Raw genomic sequence first — 12,458 nt, forward strand, 5'->3', positions numbered from 1 at the left:
TTTCTATTGTTGATCTCCTATATAAGGAGTCATTTGGCCTCGGTTTCGGATACGAAAAAGATACTTCCTCTACATTCTGATTTGTTCTCTATTGTCAGAAACAGATTGTTCTTCGAGAATTATCCCCGCAAAGATTTCGTGAACCCAGACAAGAATAGGGTCGAAATACTTTGTTCGGAAAGTGAACGAACACGATTCTTGAAGATATCCAGGATTATCATACCATTTATCTAACATATAATGGTAATAATAGTATATAGTATTATTAAATATAATTAATTTTTAGGAGTTTTGAGATAGATATAACTATTTGGGTTAATTGACTAATTTAAAATAATTTCAATTCTGTTAGAGTTGCTAATATAGTTGTTAGAGTTGATAATAGAGTTGTAAATAATGTTGTTAGATTTGTCAATATAGTTGTTAGAGTTGTCTTGAATTATTAAGAGTCATACTTTTATTTGTTTTGCGTAATTCTGACATTTTTAGAGATGTCAGTGTATAATGTTGGTGCTTGCTTTTTCGTTGAAACTTTAACAATTCATATCTTTTAAACCATAACTCCGTTTGAGTCACCGTTCGAAACGTTAGAAAGCTAGCGCGATATTTTTTCAATAAAAATGATCTTGTTGAAAATAAGTGATTTAATAATGACGTGATTACGTAAATGACTTGTAATTGTGTGTATATGTATATTGAGAATTGATGTTGGAAGTGAATACATTGTTTGGCATTGTTTATTATGTGTTATTGTGATGTGTTGAATTGATTAATGCTATAAGATGCATTGTTGATGAAGATGACATGATATATGTATGTATGTGCAATTGGTGGGATAATTCAAATGTGTTGAATTATGTGATATGCTTGTATAATTAAGATTGAGAGATAGTCTTAATTGCATATGGTTGTTGTAATTGCACATGCATCATTTGTTGTGTCAAGAGGCATGTTCGCTAGTTCAAAGAGGGGACTAGTGACTTATCCCAAGCTCAGAGAGGGGGTTTGAAGCTCAGAGAGGTGGCTTATAGATTTAGAGAGTGGATCTGATTCCAAGAGAATCAAATATTGAGTTGGTACCACATGCATTTGCATTCGAGTCACATATGTCAAAGTGGAATTATTGAAATTGTTGTACAATATGTGATATTGATGTGAATGTTACATTTGTAGTATTTGTGATTAACTATCATTTGAATTGTGGAATTGTGGATGTTTACTTGTGAATATCGTGGCTACTTGAGTGGTAACTTGTTGATGAAGCTCTTGAAGCACGAAAATAATTATGTTATGCATGTATACTATTGCTTATACATTATCTTATGATTTCGATTATCATGTGAATTGTCACCCTTCTGTTGGAATGACGTTTTATACGATATCGCTCAAGTACTGAAGATTAGAGTTTCTTTGAGCAGGAGAGTAGCTGTAGAAGGGCTACTTACTTTTATTTCGTCCTTTGGGTTTTGAGTCGTGCTCTGGTCATGTAACACTGGGGAAACGTTTGATTCATGTTTTGAGAGATACAGTTGTATACTCTATTTATTTTGTTAATTGGATTTGAATTTTATGGTGAAGTGGCTTTTACGCCTAGTTGATTTAATGAATGAAGTTTATTTGAGACTTGAATATTATGAGGTTATTCAAAAATAAAGTGATTCCGCTGCGACATGCTTATGTGATATGATATGAAAAGCATGAATTTAATTTAGTGTTATTGAGCATGACAGGTGTATATGTGGTTTTCGAATATATGCGACACTCTTGAATTAATATGCATGATATCTTAATCTGATTTATGTTATATTTTTCGCGGGATTTAGAAGGGTGTTACAGCCGCTGTGGTGTTTGTTTAGAAAGTTTGGAGACATTATCTTTTTGGCTCTAGTTTTGAAGTGTTTAGTGATCACAAAATTTTGGAGTACTTGTTTGATCAGAAAGAGTTGAACATGAGGCAGAGAAGGTGGTTGGAATTATTGAAAGATTATTATTTTGATTTGAGTTACCATCCGGGTAAAGCAAATGTGGTAGCTGATGCATTGAGTAGAAAGTCTTTGCATATATCGATAGTGATGGTGCATGAATTGGAATTAGTTGAACACTTCCGAGATATGAGTTTGGTGTGTGAATCAACTTTTGATAGTGCGAAATTGGGAATGTTGAAGTTGACAAGTGGAATTCATGAAGAAATTCGAGGAGGACAAAAATCCGACTTGAAGTTGGTTAAGTAATTAACATTGATCAACCAAGGTAAAAGAGGTGAATTCTGACTTGATAAGAAGAGATTAGGAAATAGAGTATGTATTCCAGATGTTCCAAAACTTAAGACGAGTATTCTTAAAAAAGGGCATAGAAGTGGTTTAAGTATTCATCCAGGTGCTACTAAGATGTATCAAGACTTAAAGAGATTACTTTGGTGGCCGGGTATGAAGAAAGATGTTGCCGAGTTTGTTTATGCTTGCTTAACTTGTTAGAAGTCGAAGGTTGAACATCAGAAGCCTTATGGATTAATGCAACTGTTGAACATTCCAGAATGGAAGTGGGATAGCATTTCCATGGATTTTCTGACGGGTTTGTCGAAGACTGCTAAGGTCAATGATTATATTTGGGTGATTGTGGATAAGTTGACTAAGTTGGCTCATTTATTATCAATGAAGATTAACCATCCTATTTCTAAGTTGGTTGAGGAGTGCATTGAGGAGATTGTAAAGTTGCACATAATACCTTTGAGTATTTTGTCTGATAGAGATCCAAGGTTTACATCGAGGTTTTGTAAGAGTTTGCAAGATGCTTTGGGTACTACGATGAGGTTGAGTTTGGCATATCATCCGTAGACGGATGGTCAAACCGAAAGAAATATTCCATAATTAGAGGATTTGTTGAGGGCTTGTGTGTTAGACCAAGAAGGAGCTTAGGATATCCATTTTCCATTGATTGAATTTACCTGCAAAGATAGTTTTCATGCGAGTATCGGTATGGTGTCGTGTGAAGCGTTGTACGGTAGGAGGTGTAGAACTCTATTGTGTTTGTATGAATCAAGCGAGAGTGCAGTGCTCAGACCTGAGATTGTGCAAGAGACGAATGAAAAGATAAGGATAATCCGTGAGAGGATGAAATCTTCTCAGAGTCTTCAAAAGAGTTATCATGATAAGAGGAGGAAAGAAGTTGAGTTCTAGATGGACGATCATGTGTTTTTGAGAGTTACTCCGGTAACCAGTGTTGGTAGAGCTTTGGAGTCGAGAAAGCTTGCGTCACGTTTTACTGGTCTGTATCATATTTCAAAGAGGATAGGTGAGGTGGCTTATCGGATTGTGTTGCCGATGTCGCTTGTGAATCTTCATGATGTGTTTCATGTATCTCAATCGAGGAGATATGTTATGGATCCTTCGCATGTGATTCAAATGGATGTGTAATACGGTGGGAGAACTGACTTTTTGAAATGTTGCGATTAGCAAGAGGCGCCACTGACTTTTATTTTATCCAATATATGGAAAAGCTAAAAGAACAGAAAAAACCTTTTTAAAAGACTTTGAGTTCGGGGGGTAAGTTATACAAAGGGAAGGTGTAAGCACCCTTTGTATCCATGGTTATCCATTGGCTCTTAATTTCTTATCTCACTTTTGTTTTCAAAATGTTTGAAGTGTCGTGTGTGAATAAGAAAAGATTTTTTGAAGAAGAACTTTAACTTGTAAGTAAGCGTAGTCTTTTTGAATTTGATTTTGAAAAGAAGTGGGAAAAGATTTTGATTTGAATTTGAAAAAGAGCAAGCAATTAAAAAGAAATTACCTTTTAGTTTTAAAAAAAGTGTTCTTTTAGACTTTGATGGGAAAGGGCTATCCTTACCATAAAGAGGGCAGGTAGTCCTTTCATTGGATGTTGAAGGGTCATCGAGATTATCGTTCACCACAAGACTGTTCCTGCCATAAAGAGGGCAGGTAGTCTAAGGGAAGGATATAATAGTCATTTAATCTTTAGGCAACAGGAGAGGATACCTTAGCAATGGGGACAATCATCGTTTATAAGGCAACATCGAGGGACAAGATATTTGATAATGAACTGAGAGTAATATTTGTTTTGCTTAGGTATCCTCGGAATCGAGGGACTTGACTATTTTGACATTGAAGGCAACAGGCAATAGAGAGGAATTACCCTAAAGGTGTGTGGGTGCACAATCAAGTGATTCAGTTCAGATATTTTATCTTGTAAACAAGTGATCTAATTCTTTTTAATAAGGCTCGCACTCCCTAGGATTACTAACCACAAAAGAAAAATAAACAGAGTTAAAAAGTCCTACGCTATTACAACAAACGCCTGTAGGCAGGAAAATAAAGGCGGAAAATAAAAGGCAAAAACATAAACCTGAGCTATTACAAAAACCTTTTGCAAACCTATACACATTTTCTAGAATTTTAACTGACTGGAAATAAATGAACAGATAAAAATTAAAGACATGCGACATACACAGAATATGAGATGAGAAGAGAAATCACGGACGAAAATATAGTTAATGGCTAAAAAATTAAGAATTAACTTAAGAAAATCAATAAAGAAATAAATAAATAAAACCTGGATGCTAAAATCAGACGTGGTCGAATCTTGAAGGTCCACCATGTGACTGCAGGCTCTGAAGCGTTGGATTAATCCATACATGCATAGGCTATGAATGTCTGCAAAATAATCCAATGCTCACGATGGTAGTACCTCGCAAAATTCAACAAAGTGTTAGTACGGATATGATAAATAATGTATGAATGACTGATAAAAATTGTTACCAACAAATATTAGTTGCAATTAATAAATAGGAACACTGGCGATTAGAACGGACCGTTATTAGTGCATTATTAAATTAACTAAATAAAGTGTTTAAATTAAATAAAATATTTACAACTTTTAGGCCAGGTGCATAACTAAAGAGATAGTGTCAATAAAAATGAGGCCCAATGCTTTAAGTCCAAGAATTAAACCAACAAAGATTATAATTAACTAAAAGATACGTTGATAAACAAACTGAACAGCAAGAGGAGTATCACTTGATTCTTGGATGTTTCATTATCCTTCAAAATATTCCTTGGCTAATCAGCTCGTGACACTTGGCATTGGTAGATAATTATTATTAAAGAAACACAAGAAAAATACAAAGGGAGAGTAATTAAAAACAAAAAGACAAAAAAAGTGAGAGGATTCAATCCATCTTCCTTCCTCTCGTAAGATCCATCCTCCTCACTCTCGTGGGATTCTCTCTCTTTTTCACGTTAAAATTTTCCTCCCCTGTTCTCTCAACTCAAACCTCCCTTCATCTTTCACGATTCAATGAAACAAATAACCACAAATTGGCACGGATAGGGCGCAAGAACAAACATCAAACATACAGCAAAAGCAATCAAATCACATAGATACAAATGAGTAAATAGCATTTGACAATACCGAATCGGAGTTGAAGGATGCGTCGAGTCCGTTGTTGGAAGGGAGTTGTTCGCCGGATCCAAAGGAGGTCGCCGCTGCTGTGCTTGAACGGAGATGTTGTGGAGGTCGGTGTTCGAAACAATCACGGCGAAGGTTCGTGCGTGATTGCGGCGCGTCGGAGGTGGAGCTTTTGCGATTGAAACAAATTAGTAGCCATGAATTGAAGCTGAATTTTGTCGTGGATTTCTGAGCGTCGTGATGGGGATGCTTCTGCTTGTGTTCTTCTTCTCTTTTCCTGAAAAAAATAAATACAAAGTAATCATCAGATTGTACCCAAGTTTCAATTTCTGATCATGTTATTGTTTCGATACTGTTGCTGCAGGTTGTTGTTTTGTGAAGTTCATGTAGATTGGAGGAGCGATCGATGTTTTCCAGATTCTGATCTGTGGCGACGAGTTCATGGTTGCGTGAATAGGGGCTTCGAGATTTGTGTTGTTTGCTGAATTGTTGGTGTAAATCATGGCTGAGATTGTTGTTTGTTGATGTTGCATTGTGAAGCGATTCAGCTTTGACTCTACTTTACGTCTGATTGTTCTGATTTGATGGTTGGGCTGCTATTGTTGATGTTGAGGCTGCCGGAGTTCAAACTGTTACTGAGACGTCATTCGCGGATGCTGCGTTTTTTTTTCTGTTCTTCTCTGACTCATGATAATTTCCTTGAATCAAATGTTAATGAAATCAACAAGAATAAGAAGATTATGACAATAGTAGAATAGTACAATGTTACCAGTGGTATAATTGAACATGTAAAAATTATAAGGAAAACTTGTGGAATGTGATGTACTAAGTGAATGAAAGGTGGTTTATAAGAATCGGTGGAATTTCTATACAGATGAAAGTGGTCTGTATGTATGTGAGTAGGTTAGGATTTATAAGGGTTAGTTTCGTGAGAGAGTCTGGAGACCCAACAGGGTTCACTGTTAGTCCCTATTTATACTAAAAGAATTAGGTCAAAATAAAAAGGAATAATAATCAGCTTAATAACTAATATAATCAACAATTTAAATCAAATTTGATTTGATTATAATTTTTGATATATTTAGTCAATTACAAAGATGTTTTCCTAAAGTAACAAAACTATAATAAAGAGGCAAAATATTACAAATAAAAACAAATATTTTGAATCTTTTTTATTTTTATGATTTTTTATTATTTTTTTTGAATAAAAATGAAAAATGTGAAAAAACTATTTTATTACCTTTTTTTAAAAAAAAAAACCTAATTAATAAAATACGAAAATTAATTAAAAATAAAAAGAATAATTTTTGTGATTTTAAGGAGAGGTAATTTAAAACGGAAATTAAGTTAGTGACAAATAAAAAAAACTGTCAGTAGTGGGACTCGAACACGGGACCACGCGCTAATGTACCTTTCACGCTCAATTTCTTACCAACTGTGCGAATTCATTTATTCGAAATAAAATGGCGTTTGTAAATATATCAAGGCAAATTTTGGGGTATGACAGCTGCCCCTGTTCAATCTTCTTAAACCTGAAGATGTAGATTGACATGTGGGCCTATCGAAATCTAAAGGTGGAAGAGGATTGAACACTAGAATACCCAGAAATTTGCCCTTGCTGAGGTAGGGACTTTTGTCGGAGACGGGCCTAAAGATGCCTTCTGACAGAATATTATCGGGGATGGGCTTAAGGATGCCATCCAGTTGTTGACAGAGAGTTATCGGGATGGGCTTAGAGATGCCACCAGGATATTGAGAGACTTGATTGAGGTGGGCTTAAAGATGCCATCCAGCTTGATAGACTTGAGAGTCAAAATACGTCGTACGTTAGACTGTATCTGAAGGATTTACTTAGGATGAGTCGTACGTTAGACTGAATCCACTGTATTGATAAGTGTCAAAGTAAGCCGTACGTCAGGCTATACTTTTTAGGACGAGTCATACGCTAGACTAGGTCCAGTTTGCATTGTTAAATGTCTGGATAAGCCATACGTTAGGCTGTAGGATGGGTCGTACGTTAGACCGGATCCAATTTGCATTGATAAGTAACAAAATGAGTCATACGTTAGACCGGATCCAATTTGCATTGATAAATGTCTCGATAAGTAAGTCGTACGTTAGGCTGTACTTTAGGACAAGTCATACGTTACACTAGGTCCGATTGCATCGATAGATGTCTGGAAAGCTGTACGTTAGGCTCTAGGATAGGTCGTACGTTAGGCCAGGTCCCCTATGTTGATAGTTTTCAGAATACACCGTACGTCAGGTTGTATCATAGGATGAGTCGTACGCTAGACTGAATCCTTTGTATTGAGAAGTACCAGAGTGGGCCGTATGTTAGGCTGCATCTGAGCTTAGTATGTTGAGAAGTGTCTGTTGGAGATGGGCTTAAAGATGCCATCAACAGAAAATATGAAGTGGGCTTAAAGATGCCACCTAACTTGTTAGATTGATTTGAATGTCGATCGTCTCAGTACCTTTTGTAGTAACTGATTTATATCTTAAGAAAATGATCGTCTCTACCGTTGTGAGGATAGATTTAGATCTTGGATCTTCGATCGTCTCAATACCGTGTATAGTAACTGATTTAGATCTTAGAATGTCGATCGTCTCAGCACCTTGTGGGGTAACTAGTTTAGATCTTGTAATGTCGATCGTCTCAGCACCTTGTGGGGTAACCGATTTAGATCTTGTAATGTCGATCGTCTCAGCTCCTTGTGGGGTAACCAATTTAGATCTTAAGAAGATGATTATCTCTGAACTATCTCTGGAGAATATCCGGAACTAAGTATCAGAACTAAGTCTCTGTCTTGATTATCTCTGAACTATCTTTGGAAGATATCCAAAATTAAGCATCAGAACTAAATCTCTGTCTTGATTATCTCTGAACTATCTTTGGAAGATATCCAAAATTAAGTGTCAGAATTAAATCTTTGTCTTGAATGAGTGTTAGAATTAAATTGTTGACTCGATTATCTCTGCATTATATCTAGAAGATAATGTTCACTTGATTTGTAGGAATAGACTGAAAAAAGCAACATTAATTTTATGCAATGTCATGATGTATGTATTGTAATGTTTATTTTTTGAAATGAATGAGAGTGTTATGCATATGTCATGAGGCGTATGTATGTTATGTGAATGAAAAATTTTGTTTAATGATGATAGTAGATTGTAGTAGCGTCTAGCGGGGAAAATAAATCCCTGACTGTTGTGGAGAATACAGAGTAGAGGTCTTCCTTTTTAGTAGGAACTCCCGCTCTATGCCCGAGGATGCTCAGCTGGGGGCTTTTTTTATTTCTGCTTGGGGATGAGAGCCATTTGAATGATTGATCCTTGATGCACTCTGACAGGGGATAAGAGAGATGAATAACCTTGTTCGGAGAACCGGTAGTGTCGAAGATGTAAACTCCGTTGAGGAATTAAGTCTCTGTTGGGACAAGAATATTTGAAGATATCTTCTTGAGAAATAATCTGTGGGGATATACTCCTGTGAAACCTTTATGGAGATTATTCGAAGATAGCTTCTTGAGGACTATTTGTGGATGCCTTGAACATTGCCCCCAGTGATTATAATAACTGCCATTCCTGGGCTTGTGTTGATTTGGACACACCAATGAGTATTGATCAAAGTGTTGAACATGCCTTGCATAGCTTTGCCCCAGCTAGTAGGGAACTTGAAGAGATTCGCCTCGTGATGACCTTATCTAATGTGTATTATGGGTGACATGCCCCTAGTAATTGTAGACTTAGACAATGCCCCTTGTTGATTGGGAAGTAGCTGCAGATCTACTTGGGATGTATGCCCTTGACTGTTTGGCATCCTTGAGAGATTCTCGGAATCTTGACTTGATTGCCCCAGATTGATTAGCATTCTTTCAGAGATTCTCGGAATCTTGACTTGATTGCCCCGGATCGATTGGATAAGCCATGCTGTGCCCCTTGTATACGTAGGAGATATTTCTTCTGAAGTGACTTTGTATGTCAGGATAACTTTTGGTCATTAGTTGTACCCTGTGCAAATTCTTCCTGATGCTAACATTTGAAATTATGTAGCAGAATAGGTTTAATAATGAAATCATGAGATGCAATGCATATGACTGTCTTGATTTTTTGAAAAACATTAAAACAGGAGATATAAAAGCGTGATGTTTATAGAAACATGATGTTTGTAAAACCGAGATATCAACTCAGCATTTATGGCAAACCTTAAGGAGTCAGGATACCATTTTTGGTGACAGTATGCTTTCGAACTAACCATTCTTCAGTTAGGACTTTCAAGGGTTGTAATGTGGCTTGGTTCACGGTTTAAGAAACAAAAGATAATGGCTCAAAGTTTATTTGTACCCATCCCAATCTTCATGATGTTCTTCAGTCCTATGCTCAGCTAACTGTGCGTTCGTGCTCCAAAAGACTCTAGAATTGTAACATTGACATTGGTGACGATTCAAAAACCTGAAGTTTGTTTAAAAGGCATTCATCTATCTCTTTTTTCTTGGAATATTTCTTGTCGAGGATTCATAGTGACCTCTTTTGACTTTGGTTATCCCTAACTTTTTCCTGAACTGTTTATTTTGAGATTACAGTCAGCGGGATGTCTCAATTTTACCTAGGTCTCCTTCATAAGTTTTGACTTAACATTTTTCTTTTGATGGATATTGACTGCCTGATTTAATGATTACAGGAACTCGTCACTTAATTGTGTAAAAGAAACACAGGCATAATTGAGTCAACTGAGTAACTACCCTGCCCCAGGTTATGATTAAGGGTTTTAAACTGTAAAAGAAAGAAAACTCCTACGCCTTAGGCTCAAAGGGGTTGACTAGGGATGAACATCCTTATATCTCCACTGTTTAGGAATTGAAACAATGCCTGTACATCGTGTGGACCTCCGATTTTTAATTCCCGGGCCATACCTCTGTTCTGTAGAGATACGTGAACTGACTCTTTTTTATCGCTTAATGCTTTCGCATTTTTGAAAATTCACAGAGTCGCCACCGACCTTTTATTTTATCCAATTAAGGAAAGGTTTATAAAAGAAACAGAAAAAAGACCTTTAAGAAATTCTGGGTAAGGGGGTAGGTTATACAAAGGGAAGGTGTTAGCATCCTTTGTATCCATGGTTATCCATGGGCTCTTAAGTTTGCTTAGCTCACTTGTTTTTCGATCACTTTTCAATTGCTCTGAAATTGCTCATATGTGGTTTCAAATACCTTTGTAATTTGAATTTTGTAATGATCCGTGTGTGGATGTATACAAAATGCTTGTTTATCTTTCGAAAGATGTTTTGAAAAGATCGTTAACTTTGTAATAATCCGTGTTTGGATGTATACAAAGTATTGTCTTTTTTGAAAGTTTTGTTTTGAAAAACAACAGTGTATGAGAATTTTGTTTGTTTTGATTTGAGCAAGCAAACTGGGAGGTCTACCTTGAGTTGTAAGGTCTTTATCCTATTTCCTTTAAAAATCTATCCTTTCACCGGATATAAACGCAAGGTTCGATTTTGTACTCAAAATAGTAGAATTTTGACTTTGATTTTGAAAAGAATGAGAAGGGATTACCTTAAGAGATGCAAGTGTGATTGTGTTTGTATTCAGATATTTTATCTTTGAAGTTAGTGATCTAACGGTTCAATTTTATCTTTGACATACACGCAGTTTATATTTGCTGGAAATTAAAATGCGGAAATCTAAAGTGCGGAAAGTAAATCTACGCTATTACATCGATTGTGCAGGAAATGTAAACTAGCCTATTTACATGAATTTGACATCCTATACATTTATCTAGGAATTTAAATTGCAAGGAAAATAAAAGGCCTGTTTTTGGATTTTTATGATTGATTTTAATTATAATTAATGCATGATTAATTAAATTAAAATGAAGAAAAAGATGAAAATAGATTTAAACCTAGAAATTAAGTTTAAAATATGTACAAAATATTTGTTAATTAATTTTAAACAAAACTAATTTTTTTGGAATTTTTGGAATTGATTTAAGTTAATTAAAACATAATCATGTAAATAATTATACAAATAATTAAAACTTAAAAAGAAAATTATTCAAAATATGTACAAAATTAGTTTATAATATATAAACAATATTTTATATAAAGAACAAATTTTTTTATGATTTTTTGATTGGTTAGAATAATTAAAAAGCAAATATATAAATATATACTAATTAATTATGCAAAATATTGAAATTTTAAAGAAAAATAAAATATTTTTATTTCAGAAAATAATATATTATTTTAGAAGTCTAAAAATATTTTTTGTGTATTTTTGGATTTTTAAAACTATTTTTAATTAATTTAACAAAGAAATTAAAATAAAATAGAAAATAAAATAGAAAATAAAATAGAAAATAAAAGGATACTGATCCTGTGTGGTTTGATTGAGGGAGTATGATGTGCACGCGCGTTCTGAAGCGTTGGATGAGCTGTTAAGCAAGATCAGGTGGTCCAGAAATTGAGGCACGTGGTATACGTTACACCTGCAAAACACTGGATTAGTGGAAAGTTTAAAAAAGTACGCGCGCTGCTGAACCAATAGGAGGAAGACACGTCTTCGTCTTCAACCTTCAGACAAGGCCTTTAACAGCGCTTTTGTAAAAAAGCGCTATAGTAAGTGAGCCCTAATTCTGCAAAATAACGAATAGGGGTAAACAAGCAAATAAATTTGGCGCGATGGTACCATTCAACTCGTTTTGTCCATACGAATCTAATGGTACTATTTAGAACCTCTAATTTTGCCTAATTTGGAAAGCCCTAATTTTGAAGCTATGAACCCTAAAATGGTAGTTTCGTTTATACGTGTTCAAACTTCAATTAAGTTTCCAGAAATGATCTACACCTCAAACCAAACTTAATAGTATGTCTACATCTTGTTAAGCATGTGTGAATAACCAGATACGAATTGATTTTAGTTTGAACAAATTTGGACCTGTATAGCTCGATTCAGTGAGCTTCAAGGCTTGTAACTGATTGGGATAGTTTCAGTGATGTTCAAGGAAGGTGTCTGAATGCTTAGTTTGTATTG

This window comes from Vicia villosa, linkage group LG2, assembly GCF_029867415.1.
Source record: "Vicia villosa cultivar HV-30 ecotype Madison, WI linkage group LG2, Vvil1.0, whole genome shotgun sequence".
NCBI lineage: Eukaryota > Viridiplantae > Streptophyta > Magnoliopsida > Fabales > Fabaceae > Vicia > Vicia villosa.